Source organism: Chamaea fasciata, unplaced genomic scaffold, assembly GCF_029207755.1.
Source record: "Chamaea fasciata isolate MVZ Bird 193981 ecotype frontalis unplaced genomic scaffold, bChaFas1.0.hap1 SCAF_7, whole genome shotgun sequence".
Taxonomy (NCBI): Eukaryota; Metazoa; Chordata; class Aves; order Passeriformes; family Sylviidae; genus Chamaea; species Chamaea fasciata.
In genome coordinates, this window is record NW_027094092.1 from 37,464,901 (window position 1) to 37,485,641 (window position 20,741).

Here is a 20,741-nt window from a genome sequence, read left to right on the forward strand (position 1 = left end):
GGAGGGCACCAGCCCACCTGCAAATTAAGACTGCAACGAATTCGTAGTTTCCATCCTAGCCGGCTCCCTAGCCAAGTCCATAGTTAGTTAAACAAGCGCTAGTGGGACAGGAGCACCGCTTGCCAGAGCAGTACCGTGTATTTACATGGAATTAAGCCCATCAGGAAACTGCACCTTGAGAAATGGTGTTCGTGTAGCCTCAAGATAAGTGAAGATAATGCTTTCTGAACTCTGCACTGCTTAGAAGGGTGCTTTAGGACTCAGACAAGGAAATTATCTCTTGAAAATTGTTCTTGGTGTGGAGAAAGGTATTTGAGTATGCATTTTGTAAATAATTTTAAAAGCTGTTCTTTAAACAATTTTCAAGTATGCAGCCTGTTTCTGTCTTGATACAGACATGTGCAACATCATCCAAAATACTGACTTACTACTGAGGTCGAGAGAAATAAAAATATTTTTTGAAGTATGGAGAAAGAGTATGTGACCTCTGATTAAACACTGGCTTTGTCCTTCTGAAGGGGTAAAGACAAAGTCACACAGGAAACTGATTTCTGGGGGTTCACCTGCATTAGTATCCTGTTCTGTGCATGGTCTGGGTTCTGTATCCTATACTGTTTCACTCAGCAAATATTATTTCTGTGGAAAAAAATAAATTTGGTGACAGATTGAGTTTTTTCTTTTAATATTTATTATTTACTGCTGATACGTTTTATTAGGACCAAAGAATCCAGGTAAAAAAGTTGAGGAAGTGCTTCACAAGGAATAATGGCACAATTTTTTTCCTACAGGGGACAGCTAAGTAGATCAGTTGACTAGTATGAATCTAGCAGCATGATCATGTCAATTGCATCTACAAAAAAAAATAAGGTTATATAGCTTTCCAGTGTGGCTCTGGGAGCAGTCTGGTCATGTTTTGGATGGCACAGAGACTCATAAGGGACCTGGTCTAGTGAAAAGTGTCCCTGTCCCCAGCAGATGCATTCAAACTAGGTGATCTTTAAGGTCCCTTCCAACCCGGCCCTTTCTACGATTCTCTGATTCTGTGGTATTCCAAATCAGCAGGAGTGCTATGGCTCTAAAAGTTGATACCAAAAGGATTAATCTTTCATCCTGCCCTGATTAACTTATCCCAGGTCCATGTCTTGCCCTACTTTTTCCCCATGCTCCTCCCCGCTGGCAGAGCCAATGCATGCTGCCTGCTGTTTTCTGCTTCAGCAGTCCAGACAGATCATATATGCCATGGGGACACCCTGGCTAGGAGGTGGGAGAAGAGCATTAACTCTTCTCACTCTTCTTCTGTCAAGACTCAATAAACCTGCTCTGCAGCTCCAGGAGCAGTTTCCTTTGAGGGCTGAGCTCACCCTAACAAGTTTTCATCTTGGCTGCTTGCACACTCTTTTCTATGTCTATGTAACAATACAAGTCAAGTCAATGAACTAAGTATATAACCCAGGAAGAATGAAATTACAAGTTGCAACTGAGACAATCTGACAGTCCTTTGGTATGACCGCATTCCTACCCTCCTCCACACACCTGGCTGTCTACACCAACTCTTCAAGTAGGCCCTAGCTCCTGTCAACCTACCTCACCGGTCAGAAAATTACTTGGAAGAAACAAAGGGCAAATTCTTTCAACACTGAGTTCCACTGACTGATAAACAGTATGCGTGGCCCAAAGGAGAATGCAGTTCAAAACCAAAAGAAAGGAAAGTCTTGGGGTTTTCAAAAGACATCTTGAGAACTTACTCCCTTTACTAGCAACATCCTCCTTTAGCTCCAGGACACACTTCGATTTACTCAGCTACTCATTTTTTGTCTCATTTTTTCCATTCAGCCACTATGTTTTCTTAGTCTCATTTTCAGCTGCTAAGCCCTTGAGGCAAGGATGGGCATTATCTTGAGTTTACAGAGCTGTAAATACAAAGAGGAACAGATCCCGTGCCAGTTAGGGGAATGCTGCTGCGCTGTTGTAACCAGTAGGTCTCCCGATTTTTAAAAAACATCCACCTGCAAAGACCCATAGTATCAGTAGATGGTGCTATTTCCGTATTTTCCGGAATTCTTTTCGGCTGAGGTTTATCCAACCACAACATTTCCTTTGTGTCTGAGCGTGTTCACCCTGGAAAATCAGAAGCCGTACAATTTAAGAAATATTTGACTTTTATCAGAGAATCTCTGGGGTGATCTTCCCACTCCATGGCATCATGTCATATAGCGCTATCTGCTCTGGATGACTCATTATGGAGTGATTCAACCGATGCAAGTGTTTGATATAGGCAGGAACTGTAGTTCTGGTATTTCATTAGCTGATATGTATTTTTTTTTTTAATTGCGAGGAAGTATTCTTCATGCACTTTTTTTCTTTGTGAGAAGTTTCTCCACTTCCCTTTCTAAACCTAATTACTCAAAAGTTTCCTTCAAGCTACTTCATGTGAAGTTCAAATACAGCATCTTGCAGTCCAACTGTGGTTTGGTAAGGACCAGCTTTTCTGTATCTCAGTAACAGACTGATTCCTCCTGGTGTTTTGTCTTTGAGATGAAATTTCCTTACATACTTCATTTAAATTTTCTCTACTGATGCTAACTGAAACTGTATCAAGGAACCATGTCATTAAAGCTTTATGGTGGTGCTCTTTTTTTTTGTTTGTTTTTTGGGTTTTTTTTGGCGACAGAGTAGATAATTACATTTTGTAAAAGATTAATCAATATTTAACACTTTTTATTTCTGTGAAAAACTAGGGCTTTAAGTGTAATGTTCTCAGAAGTTTAGGGCCAAATGAGAAAAAGGCTTAAAAACCTTATTATAAAACCTGTCTAAAAAGCTCAGTTAGCAATAGAGGCTTTTTACCTGCTATGGAGATAGATCACTTTACAGCAAAAAATTACTATCAAACTAATCATATTTCCTTAGAAACACAAAGAGGATGTGATATGTAGGATTAAAAGGACAGGGAAAATTGTATAGTATTATAGAGAAAAAAGAGAAACATAGCTTAGTACTGCACTGTAACTTCTAGACACTCTGAGGAACAGTAATTTCCATAAGAAAAGAAGAAAAAAAAATCTGTTTCTCAGTGTGGAATAGTCTTCTGTGAATTCCATAGCATAATGGGGACATATGCAAATAATAAGGATGTGTGGGTTTCTATTCAGACTGCAGGGACCCAGAAAAGGCTCACTCTGCAGTTTTAAAAATCCTGGCCTCCTTGCGCAAGATGCAGACTGTACGTATACAGGTAATGCAATTCATCACATTTCTTCTCTAGGAAAGAATCAAATTCTTTCTTTTTAAAATTCTTTTACATGCTATTATAGACACTGTCCTTATCTACCATGAATGACTTAATGTCCATATATAGCTACATTGATGCAGAAAGTTGAGCTATCTAAAGCTTCATTTTTCACCAGTGCCATGAACTAACACCAAGAAGTTGTAAGGGGAAGTGCACACAGGTAAAATTCACTTATTCTGAGCTCTGAACATATCGACAGTCTTTTTCTTCTTTGGATTGAATGCTGTTATTAACCTAACTGTCATATTTCTATTACAGATTGTAGGCCATCACTTATCTGCACAAATTCTTCATTACAAATGGATGCAAAAGGAGACGGCATCTCCCAGAGCTCCTGTAGGATTGTCTAGGAAGGAGTCTATAAAGAAGTTCTCTCCTCCTTGGTTCACAGGGATGCTTAGAAATGTTTATAAACAAGTCACAGACTGATCAGCATTTCAGCTACCTACTTGGGATTTAAAGCAATTGAACTCTGCTCTTTTCCTAAAGTCCAGTCCTTTCTTTATAAACCAGTTGAAACATGGAGTATTTCAGAGAACATTCTGAGAGAATCCTTTTTGATCATTCTTCATGATTCTTAATGTCTTCTTTTAAAGGGAAAGCCAAAATTTCATGCCTCACCTTTGCTCCAGACTAAGGGTTTTACCTGTACTAAGTACAGCACAAAATTCTTTAATTCTTTATTGTAACAAAACGTGTTATTATAACAGAAAAATAAATACCTTTTTGGTGACATGACAGCTGAAAACTGAGATTTTCTCATGTTGGTTATCAGGTTTTTAATTTTAGGGCTGCCTGGTTTAATCCATGTGCTGTAGAGAGCAATAAGAATGCTTTGGGATATCAACCTCACAGCAGTCTTAACTCTGTCAGTCGGTAACTGCAATGGTAAGAGCGTTATGGGAGACTTCTCTAAAGCAGTGTTATTACTCTTTTTGTGTCAGATGTTGAGATGAATCTGAGGTAAAAATACCAGAAGACCATTTACAGTAGTGCTTGTCACAGCTTGGGAATAGTAAAATAGAAAAAACTCTCAGTATAAATAAGGCCTTGTTGATGAAAGTGCGACCAAGAAGTATAAAAAGCAGATTTGCTAAGACTGACCTCATACACGCCATTCCTCAAAGGCCAGCTCTGCCCCAGCAGGGCAGCACCAGGCAGGGAAGACAAAGCAGCTCTTGTCATGTCTTGTCACTGCTACAATAGTGGGTATCAGGAAGGACTGCACAGTGCTGCTTATTTTGTCAGAACAGACTGAATGACGCTTTCTGCCTAATTCAGTATATATCAGTATTGTTGAGGAGTACTAGGGGTTTTTTGCTCCCTGTTATCTTATTTCCTTTTAACCTAATACTTTTTTGTTTTATTTTTTATTATTTTCCTCTCTTTTTTAATATTTAGCATTTTTCCTTCCTAATATCTTATTCTCCTTCCAATCTGTCTCTTCCTTTCTCTTTGTTGGACCACCCCATTCCATCCCCCGATTTCCTTTGGTCTTGACTGAGGGCAGCTGTCTGTTCTCTCCAGCTTATTGCATAATTACCGTTTCCCCCTCACTCCCAAACCTTTAGGTCCTCTGTGTAATCAGATTATTCCATTTTTGTCTTTTCTTAATCTTAGTCTTAGATTCAGTCTTCTGTTCTCCTATTCTGTTCCTCACTGACTTCTTGGTCACTGTTTTTTGCTGTTGCACTCTTGAACTGAGTTCTCCTCTGGAAACTTGGACGTCTCCCAGTACTTCCTCTGAATGCCAGTAGTAATAGGGCATCACTTGCAGTGTGAGAGGATGTGATGACCACTAACATGTTCTGCTTAAGGCAACATTCACAAGCCAGCCAAACACTAACTTCGTGTTCTTCATCTTCCTGCTCATATCAGGTGAGCCTTACCTGACCAGCATTCTAAAGATTTTCTGACCAAAGTAGTCTCATTCATAATGATCAGTCAAGGAAAAAAACCAAACATGTTACTTCTGACACGTTTACCAGAGGAAAAAAAAAACCAAACCCAACTTAGTTTGATAGATGGCATCAAGCAGCATTAAACCAACAGTCATCTGCGGCATTATTTAATGGCCAGGAACAGCTCTTCAAACGTGACAATATCTGACTCAAAAGCAAAGCTGCTTCCATCTCCAGGTAAATCCGTTGTGACATTCAAATTACAGCATAGTTGCATGGGAGTAGCCACCCTAAGACATATCCTATGTTTCATTTATGGTCTCAAACTCCTGCTTGCTCAGAGGTTCAGTAAAAATACAATTCTATGCTGCATCCAAATGCGTTCCTTTCTATCTGCAGAGCCAGAGGCATTAGGACTTGAGGGGTAGTCAGAAAAGAAAAAAATTGGGCCACACAGACACTGGCTGGCCAACCCATCACGTTCTTGGGTTTCTTTTTCTGACTTAACTATGGAGAAGCAGATGCTTGTTAATTTTAAATTGTGTTGGATAGCCAGTTGCAATAAGAGGTATGGGTTAAAGCACAGCCGCAGAAAGCACTCATTGTTTAGCTTCACTGCAATTTTACTTTCAGCTGTCTGCTTTTGAGTTAACATCTCCTGAGACAGCTTGACTCAACTGATGGCGATCACTGCAAGCAGGAAGATGTGCAGGTTGATCATAATAGCTGCACTAAATAACTGATTCCCATAGTGTGACCACCAGCACTTGAGCTGCAGCCCATGCTTCCAGACAGGCCAGTTCTCTCAATTTGGAGATGCTGAATGTAAAACAACCAAGGGTTCAGTTTGGATTAAGCTCACTGTCATCACTGAACTCCAGGTGGCAACTAAGTACCACACAGCTCCTCACTCATTCCCTGCCTCCCACCCCAGTAGGATCAGGAAGAGAATCAGAAAAAGGTAAAACCACAGGGTTGAGATAAGAGCAGTTTAACACTTGAAATAAAATAAAATATAATAATAAGTGCAATGAAAAGGTAGATAACAAAAAGAGAGAGATAAATAGAACTCAAGTTAAAAAAAAAAAAAGAACAGTGATGCACAATATAATTGCTCACTACCCGCTGGCCGATGCCCAACCCATCACCAAGGAGCACTCGGTGCCCTTCCACGTAACTCCTCCACTTTATATACTGGTCCTTCTGTGGTATGGAACATCTCTTTGGCCAGTTTGGTCAGTTGTCCTGACCATGCTCCCTCCCATCTTTTTGTGTACCTCCTCACTGGCAGAGCATGAGACAGTAAAGAGTCCTTGACTTGGGGCAAGCACCACTTAGCAACATTTAAAATATCAGCATGTAATCAACATTATTCTCATACCAAATCTGAAACACAGCATTGTACCAGCTACTAGGAAGAAAATTTACCCTATCTCATCTGAAACCAGAACACACATCAAAGGCCATGCTGCTGCTAAAAGGGAAGTCATGTCTCTCCATGTCATGCCCCTACTCTCTCTGCTGTCCCAGTGCTCCCTCAGTGCAGCCCTAGGGGCAGAGAGATGAGGGATCTGATCCAATTTACCTGTTTTTCTTGCAGGAGCAGTTTCACTTAAGCCAGCATAATGAGAACATAGGGAGAGTATTAAGGGTAGTGCAATGTTTTTTAGCAGCAGTGCAGTTTTCGATTGGCTCAAACTGATCAGGAAACCTCTTGTGGCATTGCTAATACATTGCTTCATCCTACACTTCAGGTATGTTACAGTAAAGCACCCAGTAAGCACACCAGGAAAAATCTGAACGGCTTCTGCTGTGGTGTTTTAGAATAGTACGGTGGTTTTCACTGATGGACAGGGCATGCCATCAGGCAAAAACTTTGCCCCCATCTAAGCACAAATTCAGCTGGGATAGCTTGTATGACAAGGGAGGTCTGCACAAAGCATGCACGGCTAAAGATAACAAAAGCACTTGTCCATCAGCCTCTAGCCAGCACAACTTTATTATGTTGTCCAGGCCAGTTAAAAGAAAGTTAATGAAATAACATTTGGGTTTCCATGAGCACTTTATTGATTTGCAATAGTCCCATGGCCAAGGCAAAGATAATATGATACTATGAGAGGTTATATGTAGAAATCAAAACGGTAATTGTGTATTTGAGCACAAACAAGCTTTGTGTTGCAATGTGGGGAACTGAAATGCTTGGTATTTAAGCCCCTGACCTGTGCTGCATGTGGTCAGACAAAGAGAAACTCGTAATGTTCATGAGCAGGTCCAGGATCAGCTCTCCAGTGAAGAGGAACTGAGCAGTATTACAGATGCTTTTTGTCCCAGCTGGACAATGTGTACTGAGGGAAGGAAGTGGTGCTTTGAGTTTCTTTTGTTCTTTTTTCCATATTAATGCCTTTTGACTTACAGATTTTTGCATCTGAGTGGGTGTATTTGATGGTGAACAGGTGAACCACTCTCACTGAGAATTTTACATGTGGCCAAAGCCAGGGATCAAGGAAGAAAAAGACAAATTCAGGGTCCCCTCTGGAATGTGTTCCTTGCACTTTGTGCGGCAGTACTGTTAGCTTTGTCAGTTTTGGCACTGAAAGTGTAAGGACCTGCAGAATGGAGCTACAAAAGAAATACAAACCCTTAATAATCTCTATTTTTGAGAATTATTTCAGGAATATCACCCACATTAACAAGACAATCAGTAATGCAACTCCTTCCACTCAGCTCTTCTGCTAGTGCAAATCAATGTTTTTCCATTAAAGTCAATGGAGCTTTGCTGATTACATGAAGTCAAAATCATTATGTACAGTTTATTGGCTCTAGTCATTTTATAATACTCTACAATAGGAAATCTTTCACTTCTGCCTCTTTTATAAGATACAAAGGACCCATGCAGTTTCAGGTCATTATATTTGTTCTAGTCCCACCTTCTCAAAAAAATATCCCTTTGTTATGCCTTGCTTGAGGGGGCAGCTATGACTAAGTGGCTGAACAAAACCTTCAGATTTACCAAACCTGCAATGCAGTTTATTTCCCAGAATTTAAGGCAATGCTATTTTTGGAATTCAAACTTTGAAATCTCCCCACCCAGAGAATCAGTGCTTAGGACAAAGGTAGGCCTTTATAAAACAGTGTAAAGTTCAATTGCAAATGCATCTAATAAAGGTTTTTGTCAAATCTTGCCTTTCACTTCTCACTAAAAAAATTTATTTGCTGTATTTCTTATTTTGAGCCTCAAATAATCACCCAGCTGTAGCAATGAAGACTGAGGAGTTACAGTAATATGTCCTGGCAAAGGATTCCCCCTCCTGTCTGGGCTGATTTTTGTTAGCTCTGGATTTCATGTAATCCTGCGTCCCAGGCATATAGTCACAAAATCAGCTCTGAGCCGCCAACAGCTAAGAATTTTACCTAATCATGATTACTTTATCTCAGTGTGTACAGTAATTTCTGATCCATAAAACACACCAGTGTTCTGTAGTGGTGCAATATTGTATTGAATCCTGCAGACAAACCAAAACTGTTACACCAAGTCAGTACCTGTGGGACAAGCTTATGGGAAAGAACACTAAAATGTGCCATACTGGTGATTCATGAGGTGACACTTCCCTCTGCAACGCCCCTGAACCAATGCCCTAAGGTACACAGCTCTCTGATTTCCACGTGGGTCATAAAATGGTTTGGCTGCTTTTGAGATATAATTGTGTGTGACCTGTAAACTTTGTGATGAACTAAATCAAATTACAAGAGCAAGTAAGGTTCAATCAGATTCAGTAAGGCTCTATGTTAAATCTACACATTTTCAGGTTTAGTCCCACCCTAATGTTTTACGAATTCTTCTAACCCCCTCCCCACTTCGGGTCACCTGCTGTTTACATCTGGTCCTGAATCTAAAACACATCAATGCTGAAATATATTTTAAGGATGTGCAATGTCACAGCTGAGTCTGACTGATTCAGATTGGGTGACAAGGCAGTCATGCAGAGCTCCACAGTGAGATAACAGCATGGTCCTTAATTGAAATTTAGCTATATGATGTTGACAGAATTTATGAATGCCATCCACAATAACATTTATAGTTGTTTCATTGTTTTCGTATTTCCCCTCTTTGTATATTTCTGAGACACTGTTTAATAATTATTATTAACAAAATATTAGAAAATAACTTAATTTGTTCTAATTTTAACATTTTAATTTTGAATGAAGTATCAAATATTTGGGGCTTAATTTATTAACAATAAAATTGAGATATAAATCTCTTAATATTCGTTTTTAGGTTTAACCAAGAAAGAGAATAAATGAACTAGGCAGCTGCCAAAGCATGTATCTCTGAGCTGAATAATGATCAGGATTTTATGACACATTTGGAAGGGAAACATAATAAAAGATAAAAAAGGATCAGAAGTAGGATAAAAGTACACCACTTATCATGGATAAGTTATTGTAGACTTGTTTGATATATTTATTTGATAAAATGATTTTGCATTCTTTACAGAGATTGATTCTAGACCTAATCTCCTGGATTCCTGAAGGTATTTTGTATAATATTAATTAAGATGAAAATCACGACTAACATATGAACTGTAAAGCATATAAGAAACTGACTGGAGAGGAGTCTTCTTTCAGGAGAAAGGGGAATTATTAATGGAGTTTCCTAGATTCACTTTGGGAACAACCTTATTTAATCTTCTCGTTAATGAACTCAGCATAAAAAATAGGAGGTAAATGAGCAAGTGAAGTCTGCTAAAACAAAAAACTGGAGGGTACCTGTGGTAGAGGACTGGAGTATCACACAGGAAGACCTTCACGACCTCAAGGACTGCAGTAACAGAAATGGGATGGAATTTTTGGCAAATAATGCAAAGTGATGATCTCAAGGGGCCAAAAGAAATTTCTGTAAGAGCAGAAGAGAAAAAAGAATTAGATATATTAGTCATGTGATATAATCAGTCTTCTATGGAAGAAGGCAGAGGATCCTGTGATGCAGAGAAAGCAATGCATTAATATCTTCATAATCTGTAGTGTTAAAGCCTGGTCAAATGTGTCCAGAAAAGATGGATTCAGGCTATACCAGGTACCAACAGGTGCTGCTAGATCAATGAAGGGGATGAAGAAGGCTATCTTACTGGAAATATCTTGGTGTGAACATGTAAAAGAAGGGGATATAACATCAGAGGATAAAAGGGGGGGGGGGGGTGGTGAAGGGAAGGCTATTCTAAATAAAGAACAATACAGGTACAAAATAAAATGCCCAAGAATATATTTAGGCTAGTATTAAAATAAGGCCTCAAGGCATCAATGCAGGATTCTGAAACATCATCTCCATCACAGTACTAGAAAAAAAAAAAGAAATTAAGTTACACTTGATACATTCGGGGGGGGAGGGAGAGGAAGAGGGGCAATATGGTTGGATTGCAGGCAATAACCAGTGATTGGAATGAAAGCTTCATTGGATGGGATCAGGTTGTCTATTCTCTGTCAGGCAGATTTGCGTAGAAAACCAATGTGCAAGCTTTCACATGTGCTGCATGGAGTCCTGACCTCTACCACATCTGCAGGAATGGGGCTCTGTGGCCAGACTTGCAGACATTTTAGGTGCTGTGGAATACCATACAGCTGGAATATGGGTACCTTTGTGACCCTGGGTACCTTTGGCTGTGGCAGCCCTATCCTTCAGCAGCGCACAAGACCAAGCAATTTGCCTGTGAGAAGTGAATCAAGCAGCTTTGACCTGTTCAGTGAGCCCACTCTGCAAGCCCTGGCAACATGTGCAGTGCTGAATTTACAGCAGGAACTGATTTTTATAGCAATAACTTACAGGGATGCCTATCTCACTTCCCAGATTGTGAGTGCATGGAAATATTTCTTGGCATCTCATCATTGGAGCTTAGGCTGAGAGAAACACATTTACCTCTGATCAAAGACATTGATAGGGAGATGATTCTGAAGAAATTAAATTTAACTCACTGTGATGTTAAGTCATTAAAATAAATAAAGAATTGTTCTAACAACTGAATCTGATTTTTCAAAAACACCCAACTTATTAAAGAGAAGTACAAAACAGACAAATAACATGACAGAGGCATGTGTTAGATGTGGAGATGTTCCTGTTATGATTTCTAAGAGCTGAATCAAAGAAGTGTGTACTGTACTGCAAAACCAGTGAGAGACTCCAAGCCAGAAATACAATTTAATAGGAGGGGGGGAAAGAGATTTAAAAAATAAAAAATAGTAATTAAAAAGCAATAGCACAAAAGACCCCTGACAGAGTCAGAATACAACCTGACACCCTGTTAGTTAGGGTGGTGGCAGCAGTCCAGATGAGGTGGTCTTCCTGAAGCAGTGATCCTGTAGAAAGGTCTGGTAGCTCTTGTCCTCTGGGAATCCAGCAGGTAAGGGCTCCCTGTACCATCCCAAATCCCAGATTATATCCAGGTGGGAATTCCTGGCTCCTCCCTCTGGGTGAGGTATCTCACAATGGGATGATATCTTTCTATGAGTCATGCAGTGGGTCCTTGGTGGCCCATTAAACAGAGAGAGCTCTTGGAGGGAGTTACCTGTGAGTCCTGCAGCAAGGCATTGATGGGCCATTAACAGAAGATAGCCCAGAGGGAGGGGGCAAGGGAAACACTGCCCCACCTGGTTTCAACAGCTCATGATGACGGTGATAGAATACATACTTTGGGCACATCTTACTTTGTAACCTAGGACAAGTGCAAACTGAGCTAGATATTGTGATATATCATCACCACGATGACATCACTGTGTCTGATTTCTAGATGTCTGCCCCCGATCACCAACAAACATAGAATATTTGTACATTTCTGGAGGCAGAAACCAGGCAAACAAGATCCTGACCAGTAACCAGTGTCCTTCAAGATGCAAAGTTATGCTGCATTCAGTGTGAGGGTGTGTTAAAGCACTAATTTGTACCTTGACAGTATCAAAGGGTATCAGACCAGGCTGTCACACAGGAACCCCTAACCTGCAGTGCAAACAGAGACTGGAATTCTCAGACCTAGTTAGGGCACTAACATGTGAATTAGAACCGTAACTAGTCAGAGGAGAGATTAATTCAGGTTTCTTCCATAACAGGTAGATTTTCTAATGTTTTTTCTTACAGTTTTGTATTAAAAATGGAAGGAACTCACCCATTTATTAATTAATATGACAATAGGACTGGGCTGTATGTTGTTTCTGTTGAATGTCAGTTTGTGCTAGTCACATTTTAAGTACCCTTACTACACTGGGCCACTGGGGAGACTGGGACAGGAGTGTCCAGATTCTGCCTTACAAATGTTAAGGCCCCTGATGTTAATACTGATTTCTGAACTTAAATTCGCAAAAATGAGGAGTGTTTCTGTAGGTACACAAAGAACACAAAGAGACAGTACATAGGTGGTGATCCAGAGAAGGCCATAACAGATATAAATGGCCACATGATAACAGCATTTATCATTCCTTTTGATACATTAAAAAAGTGAGTGCTATTAGGTTAAATTAATATTACATATTTAGAATAACTTTTTTATTAAAAGAATCATGCCTGCATTTCTTGTGTATGTTGAGACCCATCACTTTTCAGTCTGGACTCTTTGTTGCCTAAAACTGCAAATCTGTGTTGCATGCTCTGAAATATGCATAATGCTGGTAAAATATTTGGCTTCATCTATTGTACACCCTGTGTATTTCCCAGCTGCCATTAACATCATACCATATTGCTCTAATGATTCCAGACAGTAATGAACTTTTAATAAGTATTTCCAACTTCTGCTGATTTTAATGGAGCTACACCTAATGATGCTTGGATTACATCAATCCTGACAAAATCCCCTCTAACTTCATTTATTTTTAACATAAACATCCACTGGTTGAATTCCAAATACACATCAGGTGAGCTATTTTGCCTATTATTTTTGTTTTCCAACTAGTGTAAATTCCTAATTTACTTTCTCACTAGATACAATTTACCTGGAATGCTAACAAGAAAATGAAGCTGAAAAAACAAAGCTTTTCTCACTAATTAAGTGAACAAAGCAAAACCCAAACTCTGTAGAAGTGCTGGCCCTTAAATATTCAAAGCTCAGTGACTGTGCTGTACATGGAGCATGCTTGCCCACGCCCTTCAGAACACTATGGCATGGCAGGATTCCCAGTCTCTGAAAGCTTGTAGTCAGAACTTCAGAATCTGAGGAATTCAGTTAATTCATATCACGGATCTTCATGGGGGAAGGGTGGTCAGAACACTGCTAAAAGGAGTGAAGGGAGGAAGCAAGAGCTGGAGTCAGGCATGCACATGTCTGATGAAGTGTAACTCCGAATTTCATCTTAAATGAAACACAGAAATGCCTTTACATGCTTTGTTCTGCATGATCAGCAGCTGAGAGTTGATGGATTGATTTTCACCACTGCTCTACAGGAGTCAGAGTGCTGAAGAACACACAGTTTAAAGTATGTGCATAAGAAGCAGCTGAGATGCCAGTGATCATTGGGCTTTCCAGGTTTTTGCCCTAGGTTTGCCAGCTAAGACACACCATGATGATGTCAGAATCATTCATTACCTACCAGAGACCCAAACATCTGATGGTTCTGATCTTTGTTAAATGCATTGTGAGTATACACATCAGCTGTGTGAGATATGGACAGAGAATGTCCAATTCTTCCTGGAAGTGCTGGATTTACTGTACGAGATATATGTAACACAGGAGACTGGCATCACCTGGAAATACACTAAGCAACATGCAGGAGCATGGAGGCTGTCATGAATCATAAAATCATGTATAAAATCGCAGAATCATAAAATATGCTGAGTTGGAAGGGATTAAAATCTTTGATTCCAGCCGTTAACCCAGCAATGTCAAGTCCACCACTAAACCATTAAACCACATACCCAAGTACCAAATCTACACATCTTTCAAATACTTCCAGGGATGGTGACCCCACCACTTCCCTGGGCAGTGTGATCAAATGCTTGACAACCCTTTTGGTGAAGAAAGTTTTCATAATATCCAACCTAAACCTCCCCTGGTTCAACCTGAAGTCATTTCCTCTAGCCCTGTCACTTGGGAGAAGAGACTGACCCCCACCTGGCTACAAACTCCTCCTTCAGGGAGTTGTAGAGACTGATAAGCTCTCCCCTGCGCCTCCTTTCCTCCAGGCTGAACAACCCCAGCTCCCGCAGCAGCTCCTCATCTAACTTGTGCTCCAGGCCCTTGAGCAGCTCCATTGCCTTTCTCTGGCCACGCTCCAGCCCCTCAATGAACACTAAGTTTAGCTCCTCCACGGACACCCTGCATACCAGATGCTGACCAAGGCAATTCTCAGAAACATCTGAAACATTTCAAGCATCGTGCCTCCCCCTAAACAAGCGGGGAAAAAAAAAAAAAAAAACAAACCACAAAACTTTTCCAAAGCAACTGAGAAGTGTAGATTCCCAAATTCACTGCCTGATCGGGCAGATATAAGTACCAGAAGTGAGAGGAGGCATTCAGTCCAGCATCTGCAGGAATCCTCCTCTTATCCCACTCGTGTCATTGGAGTGCCTTCATTAGGTTGTCAAATAGCACCCTCAGATGGCTCTACTTCATATATCTCTTTATTGGATTTTTTTCCTTATCTTTTTAAGATCAGGAAAAGGAAATAAATCTTTACTGCAATGCTGTCTCAATTTCTAGTACTTCTGACTGCAGGGAACAGTCCAAGGAGATGAATAAGCCTAATAGAAGTTTCCAAAAAAGGAAGCAGATGAAAACTCTTAAAAGATATAGTGTTAATATAACTTCTGATTATATAAAAGGTTACTTCAAGATTTATTGAATCTTTTTTAACACGTAATATTGTAATATGGTCTCTAATTTATGTAGCAGTTTCCTACACATTTTATAATACTGAGATTTTCTTGATTTTACTAGGAACCAGTGCATTTGGCAATGAACCAGTGAGCCATGCAATTAACTTTGAGCTTCTGTGTTGATACACAGTTTATTTCACACTATTTCTACAGCTTCAGTTTTCAATATATCATAAATTCATGCATCCATAGCATTTCCTCACACTGTAAGTACTTAACCACTTTCATGGAAGTTAACAGCTGAAATCAGATGCTTTAATGATTGCAAAAAAAAAAAAAAAAAAAAGGAGAGTTCATGTTTCTGGCACTGAGGAGAGCATAAAATAACCCAATATGGCAATTTCCCATCTAAATGGTGGAGTCTGGATTTCTGAGTTAAATCCTGTGGACAGAATGGAACTGTTCAAACATCTCAAGAGATTATTTCAAATTGCTTGACACTTTGGTAAACTGTAGTCAGGTTTACTCTTTGAATAATTTCTTCCTAAGGATTCATATTTTTTAATAAAAGAAATGTATTAAATTTTATTAAAAATAAAATAGATCAGAAGTAGTTTGGTTTGTGGGGTTTTTTTTCTTGTTTGCTCTCTCTTTATGGTGAAGATCAAAGAACACTTCTAATATGAAGGAACAGGACCAGAGGAAAATCACAACTTGCAGGGAGCAAAAAAGTGATGAAAGGAAGTGAAACTGAGGTAAGTGAGGTAAATGAGAGGATTAGAGGAAGCAGGTGAGCAATATCTCAGGGATAATGCTTTGGAGGAAGGGGAAAATGCTTTGGAGGAAATAGGACACAGAGCAAATCAAAGGTAGGGAAAAGGCTTGGGCTTGTCATTTTCATCTTCAGGCAAACAAAGACATAGCAGGACACTTACACCTCTTCACAGGGAACTAAATGTTACTGTCTATGAAAATGACAAATTCTAATCTGAGAATGTTCTTTATTCCTTTTGCATACAGCATGACTTGTAACTTCACTACCATTAAAATAATTTAATGTCGGTGATAACAGATACTATGTTACCATAACAGCCTTTCTGTGCATTCTTTCATACTGCGCCCAACAGATGGAAAAGCAAGCCTGATAACATTATAGGAATTCCCCCAAAAAGATTAAAGGGAAGTGGCTGCTTCTATAACCTTCACTTTAATTTTTAGACCCATAAAAGATGATGCATTTCTTCAGAAAGACATTTCCACTTTCCATTTCTTTTAAAATACACAACAGATGTTTGTGAAAACATCAAAACATTGATCACAGGTAGAAATATTCTATAATTATCTGGAGAGCTCCAAGTTTATAATAATAGAAAATGATCTCGGACTAATATCACAAAGTAGCTAGAATATTTATGTCTCTCAGATGCTGATGCAACCTTGATGAGATGGTGTATGATTATTTCAGGATTAAGCACTACAACAATAATCTCATTCCCACTGAGTGCTCCTAAATACTCTCAGCAAACCCATTTGTCCCTCTTCCTTGACTGTGATCCCATCTCTGTAGAAAGAAATAGCTCCATAAAACTGGGTCAAGCAAACAGTTTACTCTTTCCTACAGAAACAGTGTGTGTTATATACATAATACCTTCTTCCTTTGGTAACTATTTAATACAGCCCATATTAGGCTGAAACCTGACGAAGTATGGGGGAAGTGAGAACACCCAAACAAAAAAAATAACAAAAAGGAAAAAACAGATCCTAATGGGTATCTTCAGGAATAAAAAGCAAAGTGCTAGCAGAGGGAAATATAAGCTTTAAAAATTTATTAATTTTTTCTCTCAAAATATGCCCTTTTGTAATTAAAAGTTTTTATTTCATAGCACAAAAAATATGTGCATGTTCACATTAATACTGTAAAATGGAACTTCCAAAAATCCTATATTCTTGTCTGTTAACCACTGAATGTGATCCAAACACTATTTTCAGAAGAAACTGAGAGGATCTGTATTTGCACATAATGTAAGATGTTGATGCAAAGAGAAATAACTCTTCTCACATTTCCACACTTTGCTATTTCAGCAGAAAAATGGGTTATTAACACCATTGCTAAAAAGTCCCAAACATACAAGGTAAAATCTTACCCTCATTATTTTCCATAGAAGACAGCTGTTAAATTAATGTAAGATCCCGAATTACTATTAGTGTTAAAACAGAGCCAGCCACATGCTTCTTGAATCTGGTGTGGACAAAGCAATTACTGCAAGTATCTCAACTTTGTATTTTCTCTTACCACAGTTTTTTTTCTGGAGTTTTCCAAGACTGTGCACAACTCATTTGACAAGGTCACATTTTGTACCTGCAGGAACAATAGCTGAAAACAGGTGCAATAGCTGAAAACAATTATGATGCAAGCATGTAATTGCAGTGCTGCATTTTGGCCTTATTCTACACAGTGAGATGAGACACATTCTTTTCTCTCTTCTGGTAATCAGGAAAAAAGTGAAATTCATCGCTGAGATCCTTGACTGTATTCCCCTCAGAAAAAGTTAAAATTGCAGTCTGTCCATTCTACTCAGAAATAGAAGGTGAAATACTTTAAATATTGATACCACAGTGACCTCAACACCTTCCAGGAGAGGAAATGCATCCAGCTACGCAAGAAAGCAAGGCAAACTGCTCTGATACGAATGCTCCAACACTTCTTTCATCTTATCACAAAGATCTACGGCAGGTGTTCAGTCAGGAACTCCTGGAACACCACCTAACTTTAAGAGACTTGTCATTGTCCTTGCAAAACTGAGACCAGCTCAGTAAAATAAATAAATAAATAAATAAATAGATTTATATTATTACTAATTTTGATGATGACTACTTTTAAATGTTGCTCAAGCCACGTTGTGAGATTACATTGGCAATGCCCACTAGGCAGTTAAAATTGTAATGGAGTTGAAGTGACTGAATTAAAATAATGGGATCAAAGCAACTGCCAGAATTATCAAAAGGTTATATATCTAAAAATAGCTTGTCCTGAAGATACTTATAACAATTGCACCTGTCAAACTAAATCGATAAAACTGGCTAGAATCAAAGCCAGGTGTTTTTGTCAGGACAGGTAAAAAGAAAAAATTAAAAAGCTGTTATCACACCCAGCTTGTAAAGTCTTTATCTGAGCAAAACTGAAACATTCTTTCCTGTTGCCACAAGTTTTCTGTGTTGGGCTATTCCACGCAAACCTGAATGAGCTGACCTTTCATCAGAATAACCCAACAGTCAGAGATGGCACGCAGGGCCAAACATGTTCAGTGGCCACGCAGGCTAATACCATGCATTTGTTTCCTATGGGTGTTCTACAAGATGCCTTTCTACTTTAGTCACACAGAATAAATATTGTTTAGGAATTCTGGTTACTTGGAAGAAGAGTTCTGGGAACTGAATTTGAAGTGTGGATGCAGAGAAATAATGCAGCACTACAAAAGGAATTTGTCAAGCAGACGACTAAAACCCCTCAGGTGACAAGACTCTGCATCAATATATTCAGTGAAGAACTAAAATTATGCTACTGCTGCTTAAAAGAATTTATGCAAGCAATAAATTTTGTAGACCGGGAAGTGTCTCATCTTTAAGTCATGCTTAAATAACAGAGCCAAGATTCAAAAATATGACCACGAATTATATTTGTCACTTGCAGTCACCTAATTAATAACTACGCCCTCAGTCCCCGTGTAATAGCTTAATTGTTGTATTTGGTGTAATCAAAACCCACACATTTTTACAGGATTGTTCAAATGCAGCTTAGGTGCATCTTTCCATATGACATGGCCGACCAAGAGCACTGTTGTAGCAGGGCTTCACTTTTGTAGGAGTAAACCACATTTCACTGATAAAGAGCTGTGTGTTCACATTTCATTGCATGAAAGCATTGAGAGAGTTGAGACTGTGGAATCAGTATGTTCAGGCAGAGCAAAAGATAACATAAGCCCAGTCATTACAGCTGCAAGCTCCTACTGAAATTAAAAGGAAACAAATCCTCTGCTGTAACCCTTTCCTGCCTACCAGATGTACAGGTCTCTATGAAAATCTGCTGCTTCTAAACCTTCTCTGCACCTTGTTTGCTACAAGTGCATTCCATTTTCTGTTGAAACAGCCAAAATGGAAGAAAAGCTTAGCTCTCACATCAGCTTTAACAGAAGGTCACAGATGAAAGCAGTGCTGCCACTAAGAGGAAGCAGACACAAATAAGGCTCTCTAAACTGGTTCTCAAAATCACATCTCTTTTTTCAAGCCAATGTACGCCCTGCAGCTGTGCTCACCACAGATTAACTGATGCTTTTAACTTTCTGCATAATAGAAAAGGTTTCGAGGAGCACAATATTACAGTGGTTAGTTTTTCTAAACCAAACTCCTACAATCACAAACAAGAAGGGGGAAAATAGATACTAAATGGTACAAGTGGAGATTGTCTGTAAACCTTTACAGAAGACGCTGCGCAGATGGTAGGGATTTGCAGTGACACAGCTGTTTTTAAAAATAAAGAGGTGGAAGAGGAGAGGCACGATTACACATACATTTCTAAGCCTGTACACACAAGAATAAAAACTAGGCTAGCAGTGGGAAATTGAAGTTTGTGTATTATTTTATAATCCAAATTGACGTTTAGAAAATAATCAGCAGCACCTTCAAGTTTCTTTTCCAATCATTAGTTTTCTAAGTAACTATGAAGCAAAGCTGACAACAGAAATATTAAACTACAATAAGTTATTAAAAAGACAATCACAGAATCTTAGGAATGTAAAGATTACTTTCAGTCCCTCCAATTAGCACATTTTTTCTCTAAGATTTACAGTGTAAAAAGACAATTCTATGAAATCATTAAATGAACATAAATTATGTCACCTGTTTGAACTTCCTATGAAAAGATTAATTTTTACTGTTGTATTTATTTTTCCAGAGGTCACTAGTAGAATGCATAGATAAGTACTGCAAGGAAGAGTAAGACCTGTGGGGATTAATGTAGATTTAACAGCACGGGAGGTGAGGCAGAGAAATGTCCAAATTCAATAGCGTCAACCACTGAATATGAATTTAGTAAAAATAGAACATTTTTAAACTAAACACTGATTTTTATTTAAAAACTTCAGAATGAGACCTTGCATTCCTTTTTAATGCATATTCTTATGTATGTTCCCCACAGCCATAGAGAAGGCTTATGTTAGGTAAACAGTAAAGGGTTTTTCAATGTACATTGTTAAAAGTCTGCCTCCTCCAGAGAATCCGATGAAGCTGTTTTTTGACAGCTTTGTTTACAAAATTAACTCTTCTAGATAACATATTCCTAGATCCAAGAAATCTTGTATTAACAAGAGAGATGCCACTGATACCAAAATGATATTTTGATCTTTCTTCATGGAGTCAATTTTTTCACACCACATCAGTTCACTTTCTTCCCTGTATCAGAAATGACTTGCCAGTGTAAACATACATTTTTTACATTTGCTATATAAAAAGCCATCTAGTTTCTAAACACATGAGCTGGGAGCCAACAAAAGAAAAAGTCTATCTAGAACCAAGCCACTAAGAATTTCTTTATATCCATGTCCAGAGCCACCGGTGCTGACTTTTGCTACAGCTGGATATTGAACTGAATGGGCAGCAGATGAAACCTGTTACAAAAATCCAGGTATTCCAAAACTTCTCCTTTCACAGTATCTGGGCTGCTCCCAGTCCAAAGACAACAACATAGTGATTAGTGTAGGTG